This window comes from Gorilla gorilla, chromosome 11 (genome assembly GCF_029281585.2).
Source record: "Gorilla gorilla gorilla isolate KB3781 chromosome 11, NHGRI_mGorGor1-v2.1_pri, whole genome shotgun sequence".
Classification (NCBI taxonomy): domain Eukaryota; kingdom Metazoa; phylum Chordata; class Mammalia; order Primates; family Hominidae; genus Gorilla; species Gorilla gorilla.
In genome coordinates this window covers 34,178,961-34,205,683 of record NC_073235.2, presented here as the reverse complement: position 1 = coordinate 34,205,683, position 26,723 = coordinate 34,178,961, and the positions used below count along the sequence as shown (strand labels likewise).

Sequence of the window (26,723 nt, the reverse complement as noted above, 5' to 3'; positions counted from 1 at the left end):
ATATCAAATGATCCCCCGCAATGCTGTGAGCCCGGGGATTTATTTTCCTTTTTACAGTAGGAGGCCTAACCGGCATTGTATTGGCCGAGGCTTATATTATGGTTCATTCATATATTTAGAAACCTGAAAGTTTCTAAATAAGTTGTAAAAAAGTTCTAAAAAAAACCCCAGCTGAAATAACTACGAAGGTGCCTTTAATATTCTGAAGACAAAATAGCTAAGATCCAGACTGGGAGTAGATACCCTGCTATGCTTAACCCTAAACTCGAATAGTTAGATCAACAAAACTGTTCGCCAGAACACTACAAGCAACAGCTTAAAACTCAAAGGACTTGGCGGTGCTTTATATCCCTCTAAAGGAGCCTGTTCTATAATCGATAAACCCCAATTTACCTCACCACCTCTTGCTCAGCCTAAATACCTCCATCTTCAGCAAACCCTGGAAAGGCCACAGAGTAAGCACAAGTATCTACATAAAAAGGTTAGGTCAAGGTGTAGCCCATGAGGTGGCAAGAAATGGAAACGTTTTCTACATCCAGAAAAATCTCGCGACAACCGTTATGAAATCTAAGGGCTCAAGGAGGATTTAGCAATAAATTGAGAGCAGAATGTTTAATTGAATAAGGCCATGAAGCACGCACACACTGCCCATCAGCCTCCTCAAATATATTCTAGAAACTCCTTGTACACCCCCCTGTGATATTGTCCATAATATCCAGGGAGGGAGAGAATGATTTGATTTTTTTTTTTGAGACAGAGCCTCGCTCTGTCACCCCGGTTGGAGTGCAGTGGCCTGATCTTGGCACACTGCAAGCACCGCCTCCCAGGTTCACACCATTCTCCTGCCTCAGCCTCCCTAGTAGCTGGGACTACAGGCGCCCGCCACCGCGCCCAGCTAACTTTTTGTATTTTTAGTAGAGACGGGGTTTCACCATGTTAGCCAGGATGGTCTCGATCTCCTGATCTCGTGATCCGCCCGCCTCAGCTTCCCAAAGTGCTGGGATTACAGGTGTGAGCCACCGCGCCTGGCCAGACAGAATGATTTTACTCCCCATATCGCAGGGGATTTACATTCCCCTTGATTATTTTTCGTAATATCCAGGGGGAAGATGAAGATGTTACTCCCCATATAGCATGGGAGAACAATTCCCTGCGATATTGTTCATAATATCTCTGGGCGGAAAGAATGATATTTCTCCTTTTATCGCAGGAAGTGTACACCCCCCTTGTGATATTGTTTATAATATCTAGTGGGGGAGAGGATGATGTTACTCCCCATATTGCAGGGGGTGTACAACCCCCTAGAGTATTGTTCGTAATATCCATGCGGGGAGGAGATGATGTTACTACCCATATCGCCAGGGTGTACTGCCGCCTGCCATATTGTTTGTAATATCCAGGCTGGGAAAGGATGATATTACTCCCTGTATCACAGGGGATGTACACACCCCTGCGATATGATTAGTAATATCCATGGGGGAGATAATACTACTTCCAATACCATAAACACCCTGTGTGTACACCTTCTGTGATATTGTTTGTAATATCCAGGGTGGGAGAGGAGTATATTACTCCCTATAAGGCAGAGTGTGTATACACCCCTCTGTGATATTGTTCATAATATCCACTGGGGGATATGATATTACTCCCAATATTGTAAACACCTCATGTGTACACCGTCTGTGATATTGTTTGTAATATCCAGTGGGGGAGAGGATGATACTACTTTCCACATCGCAGAGGGTTTACACCCCTCTGTGATACAGTTTGTAATATCCAGAGGGGGAGAGGGTTATATTACTCCTCATATCGCAGGACATGTACAACCCCCTGTGATATTGTTTGTAATATTGTTCCTAATATCCTTTTCCCCCATGGATATAGGAACAGTATCGCATACGACGTGTACACCCCCTGCCATATTGGGAGTAGTAGTGTTTTCTCCCTTGCTGGACATTAGGAACAATACCATGGGGGGGTGCAAACCCCCTGCGATATTGACAGTAATATAATCCACTATCCCCTAAATTTAGGAACAATATCACAATGTGGATGTACACATTTGGCGATATTGAAAGTGATATGATCCTCTCCCCACGTGGATATTAGGAACAATATCACAGAAGGGGTGTACACCCCCTGCGATATTGATAGTAATATCCTCTCCCCCCCCCTCGGATATTAGGAGCAATATCACAGAAGGGTTGTACACTCCCTGCGATATTGACAGTAATATCCTCTCCCCACCGGATATTAGGAACAATATCGCAGAAGAGGTGTACACCCAGTGTGATATTGACAGTAATTTCCTCTCCCCCCCCGGATATTAGGAGCAATACCACGGGGGGTGTACACCCCCTGCGATATTGACAGTAATATCATCCTCTCCCCCCCCAGATATTAGAAGCAATATCACCGAAGGGTTCTACACCCCCTGTGATATTGACAGTAATATCCTCTCCCCCCCCAGATATTAGGAACAATAACACGGGAGGATGTACACCCCCTGTGACATTGACAGTAATATCAACCTCTCCCCTCCACCGGATATTAGGAAGAATACCACGGGGGGTGCACACCCCCTGTGATATTGGGAGTAATATCACCCACTATCCCCTAAATATTAGGAACAATATCACAAGGCGGGGAGTACACCCTCTGCAATATTGGGAGTAATGTCATCCTTTCCCTGCCCCTGCCTACTAGGAATAATATCACAGGGGATGTACACACCCATGCGCTATTGGGAGTAACATCACCCTTTCTTCCCATGGATATTAGGAACAATATCACAAAAGTGCTGTACACACGCTGCACTGTATAGAACAAAGTAGACAGAGGAAGGTGGGATAACCTTGCTAGCTGAAGCTTCTGGCTTTCTTTTTTTCTTCTTCCCGTGCAGGACACTTGCTTCCCTTCTTCCTGCCCTTGGACATGAGACTCCAGGTTCTTATGCCTTTGGACTCTGGGACTTGCACCAGCGGCTTCCCCGAGGCTCTCAGGCCCTCGGCCTCAGACTGAAGACTGCACTGTGGGCTTTCCTGGTTTTGAGGCTTTTGGACTTGGACTGAGCCACTACTAGCTTCTCTCTTTCCTTACCTGGCAGACAGCCTATTGTGGGACTGCCTTCTAACCGTGTGAACCAATTCTCTCACGTAAACTCCCTTATACATATACGTGTATCTTGTTGGTTCTGTCCCTCTGGAGAACCCTGACTCATACATTTTGTTTATTTTTTCTCCACTGCCCTTTCCTCTGCCTCTAGGCTTACCTAGACCACCACCATTCTTTCCCCCTTTCTAAAGTAAAAGTTGTTTTTTTTCTCACTAAATGCATGGTATTCTGCCCATTTTCCATGGCTTCCCTCAGCCCTGCTCTGTTTATTCTTGCTCTCTTAAGAGGAAATCCCTGCCTCTTCCGTGGCTTTTCCCACTTGGTCTACCTACTGGTTTCTGTTGTTCTCAGAGACACACTGAGACCTTTCACATCTCACTGTCACTTCTTGGAAGGGCTCTCTACCTCTTCCGCCTGCTGAACAACCTCTTGAGGAGACGCGGGCACTCTTGAGTCACTGAACTTGAGCTATTTGGTGTTGGTATGTTAATTTATCTTCTTAGACCACTTACCACTTCTTTAACTTCAAAACAGAAGAATAAGTATTATTTTCCAAGGTTGATATGAAGAGTAGAAATAACTTATACAAAATGCATTGCAGTTAAGTGATAATAAATGGCCGTGAATGCCCTTATTAATGTTATTCTATCAGTCTCGGCTTAGATACCATCTGCTCTGTGAGCTCTGCTCTGAATCATAGCTGCTTCTTCTCTGGGTTCCTTGTGCTCTGTTCTTAACTACTTTAAAGCAGTAATTGTTCTGATTCTAATTAGTGATCCTTCCCAATAAAATTTTAATTTTGTAGATCTCTTCCCCCCACCCCTGCCCCAGCCTAACTAGTGTTTTCTTACGTTTTTGTGTACAGGCTACATCACTGGTCTTCTTTTATTTGTGGCTAAATAAATGTAGTGTTAGAAGAGTAAAGAGTTCCCAGTTACATGGGATCTATAGTTCTACAAAATGAATGTATACATAATCCATGTAAATGTTTCACTTATTTTAAAACAATTTTTTAATTTTAAAATTAAATTTAATTTGTGCATGTGTGTGAGACCAGAGTGAGACCAGAGATGGCGGTGGTGATGGGCGGTGATCTCACCATGTTGCCGAGGCTGGTCTTGAACTCCCCTTTAAGTGCCCCCCTCCTCACCTGGCCCCCCTCACCTTGCCTCCTCCCCTCTCACTCCTATGCCAGCCCCTGCCATTCCCCACCCCCTCTGTAGACCGCAAGACTCAACAAGTGACTTGCTGAGCAAACCCTGCTGAGAAGAGGTCTGTTTAGGGACACAGGAGGCCAAGTATACAAAAAAGCAAAAGAACTAGCATGCCTTTTTCAATGGATGTCTATTTTACAGGGCTGGCTTCAGATTATTGTTATAGCTTTAAATAAAAGGACAGTTTTGTCATCTTGGCCCATGGCCTACATTATTTCTTTACTGTCCATTGCCCTGGGCGCTTGACTAATAATTTAACAGCAGTTTTTTTTTTTTTAATTTTAACTCATGATTCATTGTATTGCTGTAAGAGTAATTAGAGGTAAAGTAGGGCTTGAAACTGCCTGTAGTTGGTTACTTACTGAAATCTTAACATAATTGTCAGGTGAGAGGGTGAAGTTTTAATTATTGCTAAGTGGGATAGAAATTCAATGCACTGAAACTACAGTGTCCAATTCAGTAAGCGCTAGCCACCTGTAACTGTTGAGCACTTGAAATCCTGGCTAGTCCTAACTGAGATGTGTTGTGTTAAATATACTGGATTTTGTCACTGGAGTGGGAAAAACAGCGTAGAATATCTGCTTGATAATTTTTTATGTTGATTACATGTTAAAATTATTACTATGATTACTATTTGGGACATACTGAGTTAAGTATATTTAAAATTAATTTCACCTTTTCTTTTAATGGGGCTTACTAGTACATTTAAAATTACATATGTGGCTCACATATTTATTGGACAGCACGGCTCTAGAAGTTTAGGAAGAAATAAGAAAAATATTGAGAATAGGTAGCGACAGTAGGAAGTCTGACCTCCTGTGAGACTGATTCCAATAAAACTAATAGGTGATAGTTTTAATTGGCTTTTTCCTACTAGAAAAAGTAAGTGTACTTTACATGCCTCTTTGTTCTCCCTCTTTCCCCTTCAATTTAGTGGTTAGCGTGTATTTACTATATCAGGCTTAATATTCACTAAACAGTGTTAAGAAGACTTAGGTAAATGATTCCCTGATGAACACACTTGATTTTCAAAGCACTTTCCTAACCCATTTTTAATTGGAATAGAGTCAAAGGTAGATGGCTTATTAGTAGTCATCTCATTTAAATCTCATGGAATTTTCCTGCTAAATCTCAAAGTAAATAATTTGTTATAGGCTATTTTGTCAAGTGTATGGAAGGGACAGCATAGGACATGTGGTACTTCATTTCCAAATTGCTTGAGATGGTTTTCATTATAATCATACTTTATTTGCTTCTGGTTTTCTGGAAAAGCCAGCTAAACTTGTGGTTCATTTAGATATAAATGAAATATCCTCAAAGGATTGCTCAAAGTGACTTATGAAACTTGAATATATATTTTTTCTGTAGGGTGTTTATTCCAAATTGTCTGGCCATTTGCTGCAATTTGCAGTTTTTTAGAAAACACCAAATATTTTTCAAGTTGGAGATGTTTTAATAAAAACAGTCATTTTGAACTGGCAGCAGCCAAATAAAATGGCCCTTTATTTCACAGTTGAGAATTTGAAATTGGAAGGTAATTAACATATGTAAGGATGATGTATTTGCTGCCTGGCTTATAGGAATGAGCCAAGTTGTTTTTTGAGGGATGTTATTGCTGTGTATGTCCCACCTATTTTGCTTCCTTAATGAACAATGCAAGTTTGAGACAGAAATATTTGAGAACATTTTTATCAGTTGTGACATTTTGATAGTGAACATTTTATATCTTCTGTCAACTTAAAATGTTTGCATCTTCTGTCAGCTTAAAATGTTTAATTTGTTATAGCCAAATAATTTGGCTATAATTGATAATTTAATTTATCAAATTAAATTGCTTTTTTTCCCTTTAGACTTTCTTCAGTCACATCTGAATAAATCACTTAGAAGTAAGCTAGATGTAATATAATGAAATGGTTAAAAGGGCTGTGTATCTTCATATTACACTTACAGTGATTTTCTGTTGTACCCATTATATTCTACCTGCAGCTAGTTGAGGTAAAGAGAGGGCATTTAACTGTCAAGGGAACCTGAGAGGAGACTGTAGAAATCTGGAAAGTCTCTTGGGTCTTTGAGGGATTTTGGGATGCAGAGAGTGGGGCTGGGATCTCTGGCTAGGTTGGAGCCAGCCTGCATTTGTATCTTTATCTTGGAAGCAAACTTAGAATGCAGAGATAGATGTGGCCTGGATGCTGTTAACTCTAGCCAACCACTAAATCTTAAGGTGGGAGAGATGCAGGCTTTGGCTGGGTGCTAAGCTGCTGTAGCTGGTTGAATGTAGAGGTCACTATCTTTTCTGAATACTTGTAAGTAAATTAAGTCATTCTCTACTCCTGTATGCCTGCCAACCAAATGGGAAATCGCTATAGAAAAGATGGTTTAAATTTTAGTCTTTGAAGTGGTTTATGCACGTTTCTGGAATCAAGATTTAACGTGGACTTGGATTGGATATTGAATATTTTTGATTTGTCTACTTTTCTCTCCATAGGGAGCTTATAGCTTCATTGCACTGTGTGTGGCATTTGGGTCCTGTTTGGCAGCAATGACTGCCTTTCTGTTTAGTGTCTGTGTGCTATGAAGATTGTACACAGGGGTCCAGATGCATCCTGTTTTGAGAATGTCAATGGATACACCAGCTGCTGCTTTGGATTTCACCCATTGGTGGTAGTTGACCCGCTGTTTGGAATGCAGACAATTTAAGTGAAGACATATCCATATATGTGGCTCTGTTACAATGGTGAAATCTACAACCATAAGAAGGTAGGGAAAAAGAAGCCAGATGTCTGGATGCGATTAAACTTCAGAACTTGTTGGTTACGATGACATTATATATTCTGTATCATGCTTTTTACTTTGCAAAGCATTCTATGTTATCTCATTTGCTCTAAGTATGTAGATAGGGAACTGATGAATAAAATGGTGAGTGAAATCACTTGGTCACAAAAAAAGTGATAAAAATGGGGATTACACAGTTTCTTTGACTCTTAGAATTTTTTCTCCTTCTCCCCAGCTTTTTGTTTTGAAAAAAATTCTAACATACAGAAAAGAACAGAATAGTGAGCAACTACATTGAATAATCATTAATGTTTTGCCATATTTGCTTGATTTTTCTTTCTACATACACACACACACACACACACACACACAGTTTTTTGCCAAATCATTTGAGAGTATGGTGCAGATTTTGTGACACTCCTAAATATATAAGCATTTATCTCCTAAGAATAAGGACATTTTTCTCCATAACATCAATACCATTATTAAACCTAAGAATCCATAATATGACCTGGCTGGGTGTGGTGGCTTACGTCTGTAATCCCAGCACTTTGGGAGGCTGAGGTGGGTGGATCACGAGGTCAGGAGGTCGAAACCATGCTGGCTAACACGGTGAAACCCCGTCTCCACTAAAAATACAAAAATAAAAAAGTCAGCCAGGCGTGGTGGTGGGCACCTGTGGTCCCAGCTACTCGGGAGGCTGAGGCAGGAGAATGGCGTGAACCTGGAAGGTGGAGCTTGTAGTGTGCCAAGATTGAGTCACTGTACTCCAGCCTGGGAGACAGAGCAAGACTCTGTCTCAAAAAAGAAAAAAAAAACCATAATGCCACCTAATATCCAGTTAATACTTAAATTTCCCTAAGTGTCTGGAGAATTTTTTTTTTTTTTTTTTTTGGGACAGAGTCTCAACTTTGTCACCCAGGCTGGAGTGCAGTGTTGCGATCTCAGCTCACTGCAACCTCTGCCTCCCGGGTTCAAGCGATTCTCCTTCTTCAGCCTCCTGAGTAGCTGGGACGACAGGCCCACCTGTCGCCACGCCTGGCTAATTTTTTGTATTTTAGTAAAGACTGGGCCCAGGGTGGTCTGGAACTCCTGAGCTCAGGCAATCTGCTCACCTTGGCCCCTCAAAGTGCTACCAAGATTATCTTTATAGCTGGTATTTGTTTGTTTAGAGCCAGATTTCATTCAAGATTCATGCATTTGGTTGTGATGTTTCTTGGTATTTTTTCTGAGACTTCTTGATAGATACCTGTCATGCACTGATAGAGAGTTATATCCTAACCATGTTTTGGACATTTTTATCTCTGAATAATAGCTTTTGTCATTGTTTGTTGCCTGCTCACGGGAACACTCTTAATAACAGTCTTCTTGTTCAAAAAGTTTTAAAATAGTTATTCAAGAAATTCCTTTCACACATTTCTTTATTCCTTTATTAAGGGCCTAATATGAACCAGACATCATTTTTCTGGGTGATTGTAGATGAAATGGTGAAAAGGAAAGGCAAGAATGGAATTTCCTGCTAGTGGGAAGTAGAAGAGAGTATTAAAACTTTTTTCTTTCTAAGTCAAATCAGTGTCATATGCATGAGAAAGCTAGGCAGTATGATGGCATTATCAGCTTGGCTTTCTCCTTAAATGAAATAGGAAGTGCCCTGTTTTACTCAGACAGTGTTTTTTTTTTTTCTAAAAAGCTAAAAGAAGTTAAATATTTTGAAAATAATTAATTTCTATTCTAAATTAGTCAAATGTTATATTTGTAAAACTACAGAAGTTTGTTCCATTGCTTCTACCAAGCATCTCAGCTTATGTAGTTGGGGCAGCTAGAAATCTAATGAACAGAATGCATATTTTAGGCTTATATAAAGTATTCTGCAACATAAGCTCAAAAATACCCCCAACCCCCTTTTTGATAAAAATAAAGCTTACTACTAATAATAAAATACCACCAGAGGTGTGCTGGGAGTGGAGGGGTACTGAGTGAAAGAAAGTAGGAATGGGGTAAAGGCTGGGGCAAAGAGCAGACTCTCTCCCTGCAGGGGAGTATCAGGGGCCTGTAGCCAAGTTAAATGACAGCATGACTTCAGGAGGCCAGATTTGAGGGCTTTTATCTAAGATGCAGCATCAGAGTTTGGTTTAAGAGAGTAGGAAGTGATACATCTGTTACCCAAAGGACTCTTCTCTTTTTTGAACAAATTACCTGCAGAGATTAGGCCAAAGAGGTGGGCAAGGTAGATTTGGGAATCTGTTGCTTGCTAATATCACCAAATGCTTTCTTTTTATACTTGGTGGAGGCTTTAATTGGGGCAAGGACATTTTTATACAAAGATAGAGAAAACAATCACCTATGGAATTTGATTCATTGCTCCATGCCCTCGCTAGCACCTCTCAACATGCTTGATGATATTTAAAATTTCTTCATAGGGAAAAAACTTTTCATCCCACAATTAGAATCAGGCTTAACTTGCTTTTTGAAAATGTAATATGTAATTTGTGTTAAGATATAAATTACCAAGATTTTTATACTTGAAACAGATTTAGATGATAGAGTGAGGTAGGTGGTGGTGGTTGGTGGGAAGGGGTAGTTTTTTAGAGAGGGTATTAAGAGTTGGGATTTTCAATGTGAGAGAGGTGAAGGTTTGAAAATAAGTAAGAAAAGCACTAAAAGGGTGAAGTCAAGGGCCTCTGAGAGCCAGGATGATAGATTCTATTTCACAGTTTAACACAGGATCAGCATAGACCAAAGCAAGTTTATAACTAAGGCAATGAAAATCATCTGTCTCCTCCCTTCCCCATTAATTGTGAACTTTAGTTTTATAAGCTCCTAAGAGGCAGAAAACAAGTTGGAGACCCGTCATCTATTTGGGAGTATATGGCATGTATCTATTGTCCTAGGTGCTGGGTTTATTTTTTTCAGCTAATGACAGTTTTCCATGCTTTATGGTCACTTACCCTTCAGGCAGTTCAGCCCAGGACAGTCAGCAGAAGACTGTTTCCAGACCCCACCTGCTAGTTACAGATCATCCCTGATAGAGCAGAGAGGGCTGACCAGGTAGTGGCTTTATAGTCACTGGAGGCAAAGCCCATTTTTGGACACTTCATTGAGGGCTTACAGACAAAATGTTCACAAATTATGGAGTGAGCTGGATGGAGTGTGAAGCTTATTTATGGGTCATGCACATACATAATAGGTTTACTTTTTGAGATTTGAAGACATGTTTTAAACTTAACCTAGGATTTCCACCTGATTTAAACCTCTTCTTTCTCTGTCAGCCAAAAATGTGAGTATGACATACAAAGAGTAATACATCAAGGACTTTTCATCCTCATAATTTGCCAGTGATGGTGGAGAGTGTCAGAATTGGGAAGTAGCCTAATCAAACCTTCTTACTCTGCATGCAGTGGCAGACAGTCCCTTTGCTGTTCCTTTGGGGCATGCAGACTAATAAAGTGCCACCATCATTTTATCTCTCAGTGAGGAGTAGTTTTAATGCTACTGCAGTGGTGGGAGCACTGGACGTTGTCATCCACCCCTGAGGACAAGCAGCTTTGTTTTGGATCATGTATCTGTTATTGTGATGGAGCCATTTATTTTTCAGGGAATGATGCCAAATGATGTTTGTCCGTTTGCTTTACATTTTTATAGCTAGGTCTTTGAAGCTGAACTGGAGGAACTTCTTAGCCAATACTGTCTTCTCAAACCAAAAGTTTACAGTTGCAGAAGACACATTTTTTAATGTCATGGCAACCAGGCAACCTATTACCATAACTTAAATTTAGAGGTTGAGCATCCCTAATCTGAAAATCTGAAATTTGAAATACTTCAAAATCTGAAACTTTTTGAGCACCGACATGATACTACATGTGGATTTTGATGTCCCAGTCAAAATGTAGGTGAACAACACACAGTTTATTTGATGTTCTCTAGTGACAAAAGACCCTCTCAGCCCCCTTCAGTTGCAGTATAACTTTTGTACACATGCTCAGATTTCCCCATGTAAGCACATCCACAAAGGGTCACAGAATGGCACATGTGCAAGCTGGGCACGCCAATGGCAGGATCCCCACAGACAGGACCTAAGTGCATTACCCATTGTGTATTTTTGCTTATTGTCTGCTCTGTGATGTTAACATACTGAAAATGTCAATAAGGCCTGTAGATATCCCTACGAGCAGCAATGATAAGGAAAAGTAGAAATACTTATAACACAGAAAGTCAAGCTGTTGGAGAAATTGGACTGTAGTGTAAAGGTATAGATGACATGGTGAAAATGTGTGATAGAGATATTGAAGATATTGAAGGACTAGAGCTACCTGCATTCATAACAGAACAAGAGGTCATGTCAGTTTATAAAATTAAAGAGAGACTTCCAAGACAATAGCCATTGATAATGAGGCAGATGACTCTGGAGAAACATTATAAAAAGCCTTCTGGCAGAATGCCTCCTCAGCCTCAGAGGACTCACATCCTAGTTGCTCAACTCTTCTGATATTTCTTCTCACCTAAAAAAAGAAAAAAATACAATGCACCGTAACCTTTTAATCAAAACACAGCCTTGTAGGTGGAGCCTGAAAGCTTGCCATTGTTTGTACAGCTGTTTAACAGCTGATGCAGGTATTCTGGTGATGCTACTGTGTTGCTTATTATTTTTTACTGTATTAATGGCATGTCATATTTTTTACTTATGTGTGAATAAGTGTGTGAAAATGATTGCTCATCAGTAGCATATAAATTCTGAGTCAGAAATGATGGTCAGTGACATCAGACAGCCACAGATTTTCCACGTGGAAGCTGAGATAGGGACACCTTTGCTTTCTGATGGTTCCTTGTACACAAACTTTGTTTCATGCACAAAATTATTTGAAATATTATATAAAATTACCTTTAGGCTATGTGTATAAGATATATGAAAAATAAGTGAATTTCACGTTTAGACTTGGGTCTCATCCCCAAGATATCTCATGTAGATGCAAATATTCTAAAATCCCCCCAAAAAAATTCTGAAACCCAAAACACTTCTGGTTCCAAACATTCCAGATAAGGGATACTCAATCTGCATATATAAAAATATTTATGTATCACATACATAATATATATATAATATGAATTTCCATTCCTCCACAGGTTACTATTCTGGTACACTCCCATTATATTCTGTTTATCAGACTGCAACTAAAACTTTCATGGGTTCAACTTTATATTGAACAGAATTTGCAGAATTATGAGTTGAAGCAAACCCTAGTTTGAAAATGCTATGATTCTCCTAAATTACCAAAGTGCATGAAATGATTTTAGAGCTCCAGAAATACTGAAGCAACTTTGTGATAAAAAATTATTAGTGAATGCACAAGGAGTCTATAGCGTTTTGGTTTTGCTATTGCTTCCTAAGGTGCAGCACCGTTTTGAATTTGAATACCAGACCAAAGTGGATGGTGAGATAATCCTTCATCTTTATGACAAAGGAGGAATTGAGCAAACAATTCGTATGCTGGATAGTGTGTTTACATTTGTTTTACTGGATTCTGCTAACAAGAAAGTGTTCCTGGGCAGATACATAAGGAGTCAGACCTTTGTTTAAAGCAGTGACAGAAGATGGATTTTTGGCTGTGTGTTCAGAAGCTAAAGGTAATAGTAAATTTATCTATAGATTTCCATTATTGTCTTCGTCGTGTGTTTTCTTTTAAATTATATTTGAAAATCTCTTAGCAATCCAGAATTTTACAAGTGACTAATTAAGTTGTGAGTTCTTAACCTTTTTTTAAAAAACAGAGGAGTTTTACTCTCCTTTTCAGCACTTAAATTCTGTAATCCTTGAAGGATGGGTCTTTAGTGTAGTCATTTATTTTTGCTGTGCTAATATGCTCTGCATCTAGCTTGATCGTAAGTGCAGTTTTAAGTTTTCCTGTGTCATACTGTAATGGTAGGGTTGGCTCTGCAATTATTGCCCTGCGGTACTTTGCCGCAGTTATAGCACAGCAAATAGTAGGATTTCTAAAACAGCTTTATTGGTAATTCACATGCCATGTAATTCACCCACTCGAAGTATATAGTTCAGTGGTTTTTAGTATATTCACAGATATTGGTAACCAACACTCCAATCAATTTTAGAATTGTTTTTCCACCTCAAAAAAAATTACAAATGAAATCCTATGCCCTTTAACTTATTTTATTTCTATTTATTTATTTATTTTTTTTAAGAGATGGGGTCTTGCTCAGTCGACCAGCCCAGGCTGGAGTGCAGTGGTGTAATCATAGCTTAGTGCAGCCTTGAACTCCTGGGCTCAAGCAATCCTCCCACCTCAGCCTCCCTAGTAGCTAGGAGTACAGGCATAGACCACAACACCATGCCTCCTGTGCCTTTAGCTTTCAATTCTGTCTCTCCAAACCCGTCATCTACACCCCCGCAGTTGTAGCACTGGCAATCACCAATCTTTCTGCCTCTGGATTCCCTATTATGTATGTTTCATACAAACGGGATTATCTATCATATGGGCATTTGTTACTGGATTCTGTCACTTGGCATAATGCTTACAAGGTTTGTCTATGCTGTAACATGTATCAGTACTTACTTTTTATGGCCACATGATACTTTGTTACATGGATACACTGGATTTTGTTTATGCACTTGTCAGTTAATGGACACTTAGGACATTGTTTACCCCTTTTGGCTATTATGAATAATGCTGCTATAAACGTTGGTGTACAAGTTTTTGTGTAGACATTTCTCTTAGGTATTTATCTAGGAGCAGAATTGCTCAGATGCATGATAACTGTCTAACTGAGGAACTGCCAAACTGCTTTTTGAAATGGCTGCATTATTTTTTATTCCCTACAGCAGTGTATTAAAATTTCAGTTTCTCCACATCTTCACAAACACTTACTGTGTGACTTTTTAATTGTAGCCATTCTAATATATGTGAAATTGTATCTCATTGTGGTTTTGATTTGTATTTTCCTATTGAAGGTAATGTCCAGTGTCTTATCTCATGCTTATTGGTCATGTGTATATCTTCTTTGGGGAAATATTTGTTGAGATTTTTGCCATTTTTTTTTCCTGCTAGGGATCATTTTATTTTAAAAACATAATAGATTTTTTTTTAGCAGTTTTAGAAAAAATAGAGAGAAAAGTGCAGAGAGTTCACATATGCTCCCCTACAGTGCCCCCGCCCAGTTTTCCTAACTGTTAACACCTTGCGTTACTGTGCTACATTTATTAGATTTGATGAACTGATACTTATATCTGAAGTTTGTAGTTTACATTAGGGTTCACACTGTGTTTTATAGATTTTTGGATTTGACAAATGCATAAAGTCATGGACCCACCATTACAGTATTATGTAGAACAGTTTCTTTATTTATTTATTTATTTTTATTATTATACTTTAAGTTTTAGGGTACGTGTGCATATTGTGCAGGTTAATTAAGTATGTATACATGTGCCGTGCTGGTGCGCTGCACCCACTATCTCGTCATCTAGCATTAGGTATATCTCCCAATGCTATCCCTCCCCCCTCCCCCCACCCCACAACAGTCCCCAGAGTGTGATATTCCCCTTCTTGTGTCCATGTGATCTCATTGTTCAATTCCCACCTATGAGTGAGAATATGCGGTGTTTGTTTTTTGTTCTTGCGATAGTTTACTGAGAATGATGATTTCCAATTTCATCCATGTCCCTACAAAGGACATGAACTCATCAATTTTTATGGCTGCATAGTATTCCATGGTGTATATTTGCCACATTTTCTTAATCCAGTCTATCATTGTTGGACATTTGTGTTAGTTCCAAGTCTTTGCTATCGTGAATAATGCTGGAATAAACATACATGTGCATGTGTCTTTATAGCAGCATGATTTATAGTCATTTGGGTATATGCCCAGTAATGGGATGGCTGGGTCAAATGGTATTTCCAGTTCTAGATCCCTGAGGACTTGCCACACTGACTTCCACAATGGTTGAACTAGTTTACAGTCCCACCAGCAGTGTAAAAGTGTTCCTATTTCTCCACATCCTCTCCAGCACCTGTTGTTTCCTGACTTTTTAATGATTGCCGTTCTAACTGGTGTGAGATGATATCTCATTGTGGTTTTGATTTGCATTTTTCTGATGGCCAGTGATGGTGAGCATTTTTTCATGTGTTTTTTTGGCTGCATAAATGTCTTCTTTTGAGAAGTGTCTGTTCATGTCCTTCGCCCACTTTTTGATGGGGTTGTTTGTTTTTTTCTTGTAAATTTGTTGGAGTTCATTGTAGATTCTGGATATTAGCCTTTTGTCAGATGAGTAGGTTGCGAAAATTTTCTCCCATTTTGTAGGTTGCCTGTTCACTCTGATGATAGTTTCTTTTGCTGTGCAGAAGCTCTTTAGTTTTGTTAGATCCCATTTGTCAATTTTGTCTTTTGTTGCCATTGCTTTTGGTGTTTTAGACATGAAGTCCTTGCCCATGCCTATGTCCTGAATGGTAATGCCTAGGTTTTCTTCTAGGGTTTTTATGGTTTTAGGTCTAACGTTTAAGTCTTTAATCCATCTTGAATTGATTTTTGTATAAGGTGTAAGGAAGGGATCCAGTTTCAGCTTTCTACATATTTCTAGCCGGTTTTCCCAGCACCATTTATTAAATAGGGAATCCTTTCCCCATTGCTTGTTTTTCTCAGGCTTGTCAAAGATCAGATAGTTGTAGATATGCAGCATTATTTCTGAGGGCTCTGTTCTGTTCCATTGATCTATATCTCTGTTTTGGTACCAGTACCATGCTGTCTTGGTTACTATAGCCTTGTAGTATAGTTTGAAGTCAGGTAGTGTGATGCCTCCAGCTTTGTTCTTTCGGCTTAGGATTGACTTGGTGATGCGGGCTCTTTTTTGGTTCCATATGAACTTTAAAGTAGTTTTTTCCAATTCTGTGAAGAAAGGCATTGGTAGCTTGATGGGGATGGCATTGAATCTGTAAATTACCTTGGGCAGTATGGCCATTTTCACGATATTGATTCTTCCTACCCATGAGCGTGGAATGTTCTTCCATTTGTTTGTATCCTCTTTTATTTCCTTGAGCAGTGGTTTGTAGTTCTCCTTGAAGAGGTCCTTCACATCCCTTGTAAGTTGGATTCCTAGGTATTTTATTCTCTTTGAAGCAATTGTGAATGGGAGTTCACTCATGATTTGGCTCTCTGTTTGTCTGTTGTTGGTGTATAAGAATGCTTGTGATTTTTGTACATTGATTTTGTATCCTGAGACTTTGCTGAAGTTGCTTATCAGCTTAAGGAGATTTTGGGCTGAGACAATGGGGTTTTCTAGATATACAATCATGTCATCTGCAAAGAGGGACAATTTGACTTCCTCTTTTCCTAATTGAATACCCTTTATTTCCTTCTCCTGCCTGATTGCCCTGTCCAGAACTTCCAACACTATGTTGAATAGGAGCGGTGAGAGAGGGCATCCCTGTCTTGTGCCAGTTTTCAAAGGGAATACTTCCAGTTTTTGCCCATTCAGTATGATATTGGCTGTGGGTTTGTCATAGATAGCTCTTATTATTTTGAAATACACCCCATCAATACCTAATTTATTGAGAGTTTTTAGCATGAAGTGTAGTTGAATTTTGTCAAAGGCTTTGTCTGCATCTATTGAGATAATCATGTGGTTTTTGTCTTTGGCTCTGTTTATATGCTGGATTACATTTATTGATTTGCGTATATTGAACCAGCCTTGCATCCCAGGGATGAAGCCCACTTGATCATGGTGGATAAGCTTTTTGATGTGCTGCTGGATTCGTTTTGCCAGTATTTTATTGAGGATTTTTGCAACAGTGTTCATCAAGGATATTGGTCTAAAATTCTCTTTTATTGTTGTGTCTCTGCCTGGCTTTGGTATCAGAATGATGCTGGCTTCATAAAATGAGTTAGGGAGGATTCCCTCTTTTTCTATTGATTGGAATAGTTTCAGAAGGAATGGTACCAGTTCCTCCTTGTACCTCTGGTAGAATTCGGCTGTGAATCCATCTGGTCCTGGACTCTTTTCAGTTGGTAAGCTATTGATTATTGCCACAATTTCAGATCCTATTATTGGTCTATTCAGAGATTCAACTTCTTCCTGGTTTAGTCTTGGGAGAGTGTATGTGTCGAGGAATTTATCCATTTCTTCTAGATTTTCTAGTTTATTTGCATAGAGGTGTTTGTAGTATTCTCTGATGGTAGTTTGTATTTCTGTGGGATCGGTGGTGATATCCCCTTTATCATTTTTTATTGCATCTATTTGAGTCTTCTCTCTTTCTTTCTTTATTAGTCTTGCTAGCAGTCTATCAATTTTGTTGATCCTTTCAAAAAACCAGCTCCTGGATTCATTAATTTTTTGAAGGGTTTTTTGTGTCTCTATTTCCTTCAGTTCTGCTCTGATTTTAGTTATTTCTTGCCTTCTGCTAGCTTTTGAATGTGTTTGCTCTTGCTTTTCTAGTTCTTTTAATTGTGATGTTAGGGTGTCAATTTTGGATCTTTCCTGCTTTCTCTTGGAGGCATTTAGTGCTATAAATTTCCCTCTACACACTGCTTTGAATGCGTCCCAGAGATTCTGGTATGTTGTGTCTTTGTTCTCGTTGGTTTCAAAGAACATCTTTATTTCTGCCTTCATTTTGTTATGCACCCAGTAGTCATTCAGGAGCAGGTTGTTCAGTTTCCATGTAGGTGAGAGGTTTTGAGTGAGATTCTTAATCCTGAGTTCTAGTTTGATCGCACTGTGGTCTGAGAGATAGTTTGTTATAATTTCTGTTCTTTTACATTTGCTGAGGAGAGCTTTACTTCCCAGTATGTGGTCAATTTTGGAATAGGTGTGGTGTGTTGCCGAAAAAATGTATATTCTGTTGATTTGGGGTGGACAGTTCTGTAGATGTCTATTAGATCTGCTTGGTGCAGAGCTGAGTTCAATTCCTGGGTATTCTTGTTGACTTTCTGTCTTGTTGATCTGTCTAATGGTGACAGTGGGGTGTTAAAGTCTCCCATTATTAATGTGTGGGAGTCTAAGTCTCTTTGTAGGTCACTCAGGACTTGCTTTATGAATCTGGGTGCTCCTGTATTGGGTGCATATATATTTAGGATAGTTAGCTCTTCTTGTTGAATTGATCCCTTTACCATTATGTAATGGCCTTCTTTGTCTCTTTTGATCTTTGTTGGTTTAAAGTCTGTTTCATCAGAGACTAGGATTGCAACCCCCAACTTTTTTTGTTTCCCATAGGCTTGGTAGATCTTCCTCCATCCTTTCATTGTGAGCCTATGTGTCTCTGCACGTGAGATCGGTTTCCTGAATACAGCACACTGATGGGTCTTGACTCTTTATCCAATTTGCCAGTCTGTGTCTTTTAATTGGAGCATTTAGTCCATTTACATTTAAAGTTAATGTTGTTATGTGTGAATTTGATCCTGTCATTATGATGTTAGCTGGTTATTTTGTTCGTTAGTTGATGCAGTTTCTTCCTAGTCTCGATGGTCTTTACATTTTGGCATGATTTTGCAGCGGCAGGTACCGGTTGTTGTTTCCATATTTAGCACTTCCTTCAGGAGCTCTTTTAGGGCAAGCCTGGTGGTGACAAAATCTCTCAGCATTTGCTTGTCTGTAAATTATTTTATTTCTCCTTCACTTATGAAGCTTAGTTTCACTGGTTATGAAATTCTGGGTTGAACATTCTTTTCTTCAAGAATGTTGAATATTGGCCCCCACTCTCTTCTGGCTTGTAGGGTTTCTGCCAAGAGATCCGCTGTTAGTCTGATGGGCTTCCCTTTGAGGGTATCCCGACCTTTCTCTCTGGCCACCCTTAACGTTTTTTCCTTCATTTCAACTTTGGTGAATCTGACAATTATGTGTCTTGGAGTTGCTCTTCTCGAGGAGTATCTTTGTGGCGTTCTCTGTATTTCCTGAATCTGAACGTTGGCCTGCCTTGCTAGATTGGGGAAGTTCTCCTGGATAATATCCTGCAGCATGTTTTCCAAATTGGTTCCGTTCTCCCCATCACTTTCCAGTACACCAATCAGACGTAGATTTGGTCTTTTCACATAGTCCCATATTTCTTGGAGGCTTTGCTCATTTCTTTTTATTCTTTTTTCTCTAAACTTCCCTTCTCACTTCATTTCATTCATTTCATCTTCCATTGCTGATACCCTTTCTTCCAGTTGATTGCATCGGCTCCTGAGGCTTCTGCATTTTTCACGTAGTTCTCGAGCCTTGGTTTTGAGCTCCATCAGCTCCTTTAAGCATTTCTCTGTATTGGTTATTCTAGTTATACATTCTTCTAAATTTTTTTCAAAGTTTTCAACTTCTTTGCCTTTGGTTTGAATGTCCTCCCTTAGCTCAGAGTAATTTGATCGTCTGAAGCCTTCTTCTCTCAGCTCATCAAAGTCATTCTCCATCCAGCTTTGTTCTGTTGCTGGTGAGGAACTGAGTTCCTTTGGAGGAGGAGAGGCGCTCTGCTTTTTAGAGTTTCCAGTTTTTCTGTTCTGTTTTTTCCCCATCTTTGTGGTTTTATCTACTTTCGGTCTTTGATGATGGTGATGTACAGATGGGTTTTTGGTGTGAATGTCCTTTCTGTTTGTTAGTTTTCCTTCTAACAGACAGGACCCTCAGCTGCAGGTCTGTTGGAATACCCTGCCGTGTGAGGTGTCGGTGTGCCCCTGCTTGGGGGTGCCTCCCAGTTAGGCTGCTCAGGGGTCAGGGGTCAGGGACCCACTTGAGGAGGCAGTCTGCCCATTCTCAGATCTCCAGCTGCGTGCTGGGAGAACCACTGCTCTCTTCAAAGCTGTCAGACAGGGACATTATGTAGAACAGTTTCATTGCCCTAAAAATCTCCTGTACTCCACTGAGTCATTCCTCCCCCTCCTCTTCCTTCTAAACCCCCGGTCATTACTGATCTTTTTACTCTCTAATTTTGCCTCTCCCAGAATGTCATATAATATCATGTAGTATGTATCCTTTTCAGACTGGCTTCTTTCACCCAGCAGTATACATTTAGGATTCTTCTGTGTTTTTTCATGGCTTGGTAGCTCACTTTTTAAATTGCTGAATAATATTCCATTTGTTTGCATGTATTGCAGTTTTTTTTAATCCATTCTTGAATTATCCATCTCTAATTGGGTTGTTTTGTCTTTTTATTACTGAATTGTAATTGTTCCTTATGTATGCCAGACACAAATCCCTTGTGTTTTTCAGGGTTGCAAGATACAAAATCAATATACAAAAATCAATAGTATTTGACACAATTTAACTGAGTACTACATACTCACAATGAGCAATCAGAAAATTAAATTAAGAAAGCAACTTCATTTATCATAGCATCAATAAGAATAAAATACTAATAAATTTAAGAAGTGTAAAACTTTTACTCTGAAAACTATAAAACATCGTTGAAAGAAATGAAAGAAGATCTAAATAAATGTAAAAATATCCCATGATCATGGACTGAAGGCTTAACATTGTTAAGATGGCAGTCCTCCCTAAACTCGTCTACAGATTTAACTTCATTCCTGTAAGAATCCCAGATGAGTTTTCTGTAAAATCGGCAAGCTGACTCTCAAATTCATATGGAATTGCAAAGGACTAAGAATAGCTAAAATAATCTTTTGAAAATGAGAAACAAAGTAGGAGAACTCATACTTACTGACTTTAAAACTTACTACAAGACAATGGTAATAAGGACAACATAATACTGGCAGAAGTATAGATGTATAGACGAGTGGGATAGAATTGAGAGTCAGATATGAACCCATACATATATAAACTCTGATTTTTGACAAGGGTGCCAAGATTATTCAGTGGGGAAAGATGTTTGAAAACTGGCACAGGGACAACTAGATATGTAAACATATGCAAAACCTGGAGTACTACCTTTACCCAACACCATATACAAAAACTATGGATGCAAAAACAATGGATCAAATGGACCCATTTTGAGCTAATCCACATAAACATAAGGACTAAAACTATAAAATCCTGAGAAGCAAACATAGGAGTAAATTGTCATGACCTTCAATTTGGCAAAGTTTTCTTAAATATGAGACCAGCAACAAGAATAAAAATTGATGAATTGGACTTCATCAAAATTAAACATTTTTGCACTTCAGAGGACACCATCAAGAAAGTGAAAAGACAACTCACAAGATGGAAGAAAATACTTGCAAATCATGTGTAGCACTTTTTGATGGTAAACTTGAGGAAGACTTTTTTTATTTTTTATTTTTATTATACTTCAATTTCTAGCATACATGTGCACAACGAGCAGCTTTGTTACATATGTATACCTGTGCCATGTTGGTGTGCTGCACTCATTAACTCATCATTTACATTAGGTATATCTCCTAATGCTATCCCTCCCACCTCCCCCCACCCCATGACAGGCCTCGGTGTGTGATGGTCCCCATCCTGTGTCCAAGTGTTTTCATTGTTCAATTTCCACCTATGAGTGAGAACATGTGATGTTTGGTTTTGTCGTTGTGATAGTTTGCTCAGAATGATGGTTTCCATATATATATATATGTCAGTTGCCAGGACTACTGGGCAAGCCTGGGAAAGAGAGTACCTTGGGAAAGCAGCCTCCTGCTCCCCCGTGCCTTCTTTGAGCCTGATGTTCATTTGATGTGGTACTATATAATCACATCCAGTTTACCCTTTGAAATTCCTTGATTGTTCTTTTCTATATCCTTGACACTGTCCTTTTACAGACCACATGATCTTACCTGGAATACTACAACAGTTTTCTTTTCTCAGTGCTTTTAGACTAACCTGTCAAAAACTCATCTGACTATAGTAGTACCTGCTTACAACCTTTTAATTACTCCCCATTCCCTACCAGGCTGTGTAGCTCACTTGAGCTCTGCTAGGTGGTGAGGGAATCTGGGTCCTTTTTCTGGTATTTGAATTCAGTGCTACATAGGTTACTGGCTGGGTTGACAATCTCAAATTGTAAATCATGAGTATTCTATGTAGATAGTCTGTCACGATTTACAATAAAACACTGACATGTCAAAGGCCATTCCAGCCTGGGCGACAGAGCGAGACTCCGTGCCCCCCCCCGCCAAAAAAAAAAAAAACAAAAAACAAAAAAAACACTTTCCCCAGAATGCTAGCCTGATGGGAACTCCACCCCATCCATTCCAACCTAGTAAGGATAGTTTAGTTTGTCTTTTCTGGTCCCACTTCCTTACATCTAGTGTTCTTTTTTTGTTTCTGTTATTAAATTTCAGAAGACAAACCTTAGCATTTTCTAAAAGAAATTATTTTTACCTAAATACATTGGACTTTGGTCTTAATTTGAAGGAATAGGAAAAGTGGCCTTTAAGAGAGCGTTCCTACTCCTTCTCTTCCAGTGGCTGCTCTGGGTCCCTGAAAGAGGGTGTGATGTGAGCCATCTGGGGTGTGAAGTGGATTTTGTTGAGCCTGTATTTTTTAAGTCCATTAGTCCTGCCCGAGGCTGTGCGCCCTGGAATCCTTGGCTTCGCCTCTGAACCACCTTCAGCCAAGTGGTGATGGTGAAGAGGGTCCCCCCATCTTCCAGGACGTGTGAGAGTTTGTAGGTGATGAGATGGAGGGAGCACCTTTTAAATCTTCCAGTACCCATCCCCGCTGCTGGCGGTGCTCTCCCCGTCGTCCTTGTCCAGGACTCCCACCAGGGTCTTGATCTCTTCTGTGGTGCTCTGACTCACATACTGGGAGGCCCTTTTCCCAATGTAGTCCCTGATGTCCACATCGGCGTCCTACATCCCCACTAGCAGCTTCACCATCTCCAAGGTACATGGCTGCCAAGTGCAGGGCGGTGTAGCAATGGCCTTGCTGTTCCCAGGCAGCGGAGGCTCATTGGGGAAGTTGACCAGCATGGCCAGAAGCTCCAGTCTGCGGTGCTAGGCGCCTGCGCAGGCAGGTGAGGCGGTGATGAAGCTCAGCGTGGCCAGCAGACCGGCTGGCACGGGGACAACCCCCTAAGCTGTCCACTCCCCATCGGAGGCCGAGAGCAGCCAGCCGTGCTCCCTGGTCCAGCTCACCCAGCCCCGCAGCTCTCCTCCTCCGCGGACGGGAAAGCCTGCCCTGCGCCGCCAGAGTCACTCACCTCTGCCCTGTCCTCAGAGGAGGAGCTCCCAGGCTGCTGCCTCCAGGACACAGGTTCCTCTTCAGGGGCGGGGCGCTGCCCCTTCCCAAGTGGCTCAAGTTCTGGCGGAACGGCCTCGGGGCGGTAGCCCCCCAGGAGCTGCCCCTGTCAACCTCCTGGCAGCCGTGGGGCGGGGGCTCCAGGTCCCCTCTGGTCCCAGGTCCCGCGTCTGGGGTAGGGGCTGGTGGAACCGGCGAGCTCTTCTTGCGTCCCCACCGCTCAGGGCGGCCCATGCAGGGCCTGGGCTCCCCCTCGCCCAGCTCGGCCCTGCCTGTGGAGCACCTCGGGGACCGCTGTTTCAGGGAGCGGATGGTGAATGCTGCGCTCCGCGTTCACGTGGACGCGGGACAGGTCTCAGGAGCGCGGCCTCAGGCGGAGGCCCCGCCAGAACCTCTTCCTGAGACGCAGGTACTGGGCGCCATTGGCGGGGTCGGTGCAGTGGCCACAGCGTTCACCTGGAGATACATTTAAACAGTTTTATTCTCCTGTTTTTTTTTTTTTTTTCATTTCAGAAACCATTACTACTATGCAACAAAGTAAAAATATCTAGTTTAAATAATAATTTGAAATGGTCAGATGGGGATGAGTGCACACGTGTGTGTACACACACACGCAGGCTCTAAATGGTATATTTTGGCGGAGCAGAGGGATAAGGCTTTTATTTCATTGGTGTGTTGAGTTAGAATAGCCCTTCTCACAATTAAATAATTTAAATCAGGAGTTTTGTTAAAGCTAATTTGTACAACTAGGCAACATCTTTTCTCCATATATTTATACACATATACACGTCTCTAATATTTGCATTTATTACTTCATCTAAAAGAGCTTGGAAAAAGGGTCCTAAGTCTTGGCTAGTTAAGGTAAAAATCTATATTTTAAAGTAATAAAAACATTTGCTATGGACAGAGACATGCAGACACTGTGGGTGAAGCTGATTGATGTTCCATTGAATGAAATGACATGGGGTTTTCTAAGGGAAAGCCCAGCATGCTGCAAGGAGAGGGGAGGTCCCGGGAGGGAATTGGAGTCAGCATTAGGATCTAAGTGTCACAGGGGAGTGTGTTCCCAAAAAAAGACTGTGACTGTTTCTGTGTCCATCCTGAACTGGTTACCATGAGTGTACGTGTGTGTGTGTGTGTGTGTGTGTGTGAATTAAAAGTGGAGTTACATGCTGGGGCATTTCTGGTGTCTCAACTGTCATCTCAGCTGCTGGTGTTGATGGCTATACATTTTCCTCAGTATTCAATGGTGCGTATTGTGAGTTAACAATCCACCCATTGGCTGAGGCCGGTGGATCATCTGAGGTGAAGAGTTCGAGACCAGCCTGGCCAATATGTGAAACTCTGTCTCTACTAAAAAATACAAAAATTAGCCAGGCATGGTTGCAGCACCTGTAATCCCAGCTACTCAGGAGGCCAAGACAGGAGAATTGCTTGAATCTAGGAGGCAGAAGTTGCAGTGAGCTGAGATGGGCCACTGCACTCCAGCTTGGACAGCAGAGTGAGATTTGGCCTCAAAAAAAAAAAGTTATTGTGACATGCTGTACAGATTCACAAATTCAGTGTCTCCCAGAAGTCTGAGATTCTTTTTTTTTTTTTTTTTTTTTTTGAGATGGAATTTCACTCTTGTTGCCCAGGCTGGAGTGCAATGGTGTGATCTCGACTAACTACAACCCCCACTTCGTGGGTTCAAGCGATTCTCCTGCCTCAGCCCAAGTAGCTCCTGCCTCCCAAGTAGCTGGGATTACAGGCATGTGCCACCATGCCCAGCTAATTTTTTATTTTTAGTAGATTTGGGGTTTCTCCACGTTGGTCAGGCTGGTCTCAAACTCCCGACCTCAGGTGATCCGCCCGCCTCGGCCTCTCGAAGTGCTGGGATTACAGCCATGAGCCACCATGCCCAGCCAGAAAGTTTTAAGGCTATGATTATTAGACCATCATACACACAAAAAGTACTTAAAAAGTCTCAGGAATGCAGTCCCTCATTGGCCTGGTATGACAAAGATAAAAAGAAGTTGGTCGTGAAAATTTCTGAATGTGGTTTAGGACAAGAAACCCCAGTAAGATTCAGAGACAACCTAGAAAATTGAAATACAATTTTACTACCCAAATCACCCTTCTATAAAAAATAATAGAAGATGTCAAATATGAAAATAAAACTGTCCTCTGAGCCCTCAATTTTCTGTGTTATTGGGAAGGCAGACAGCTACTCAGCAGTTATATCCCATAAGAATGGATAACACTAAAACAACTGACAGCATCAAGTGTTGGTTAGAAAGTGGAACTGATTCTCTCAAACATTTTCATTGTAGTTTAAGATGGCACAACCACTTAGGAAAATGTCTCCCCATTTCATACAATGCCAAATATATACTTATTTTATAACCCAGAAAATCCATTCTTATGTACTTAAACTCAAGAAAAGTGAAAATATTATTACAGAAAAACGTGTATATCTGATTTGTTCGTAGCAGGTTTATTCATGTTAGCCTCAAATCAGAAACTGCTTTTGTGTCTATCAATAGCGGAATGGATTAAAAACAAAACAAGCAAAGGCCTCAAACCTGTGGTATAGTCATAAAATTGAGTATTACAAAATAAAATTAATGAATAATCAATAGGAGCAACATGATAAGTGTCACAAACATGTTTAGTGAATGAACATAAAAATTATATAATTTATAGTTTCACTTACGTAAATGGTGAAAACAGACAAAACTAACCTTTTGTGGAAAGAATCAAAACCATGGAAGCCTCTGTGTTCAAATAGTGACTGGAAATGGGCATGAGAAAAAGTGTTTCTGCCAGATCTTCTATATACCTGATGTACATTCACTCGATGTATTTTGCATATACTATTTTTGCAAATAAAACTGAGATAGAGGCAAAATAACTCAAGAGAAAATAGCTAGAAATAGGTAGAGTTGGGATAGAAGCCTTGGAAGCTCCCCCCTACCTTGCCCACCTGGCACAGGCGGAGGAAGTCCTGGGACAATGCTGTGAGCGACCTGAGGGCCGTCCAGGGGAGCCCGGCCAGCCCATGCTGGTGCCCGAGCTGCCCGCTGCCATCTGAATATGTTGCAAAGAGAGTGCTGGCCTGGCAACCGGTGATGCTCCATGCCCCACCCCGACCCCCACTTCTATCCAAATAGCGGCAACCCTAGAGGCAGATGCCTGGGCGGCAGCGGCTAAGTCTGGCAGTTGGCCAGGCAGCCAAAGGACGGGAACTGGCCGTTCACCCCATCCCAGTTTCCACGGAGAACTCAACCACCATGGCCCCTGAGCGGACCCTCAGGCCTGGTGGGCTGTGCTCTGTGCCTGCAAACCTGACTCCATCCAGGGGAGCTCCGCCTTCCCGCGCCAGCGCCTCAGCTGCTGCAGAAAACTGCAAAACTGCAAGTTGCACACGGGCAGAGATGACGGAGCAACCCCTGACCCTCCGTGCCACTCACCCTACCCGCACACACACCTGCCACGCGGACCCTGAGGCCGGTGCCCGGGAGCCCAAGTCAGGCAGTCCG

The 26,723-nt window shown here is 41.0% G+C and overlaps 1 pseudogene; it reads right to left on the bottom strand.

Annotated features, from left to right (window-relative positions):
* Window positions 1–6,818: 6,818 nt before the first annotated feature.
* LOC109024804 (ankyrin repeat domain-containing protein SOWAHC-like) lies at window positions 6,819–26,271 on the bottom strand (annotated as a pseudogene).
* Between the last annotated feature and the right edge of the window lie 452 nt (window positions 26,272–26,723).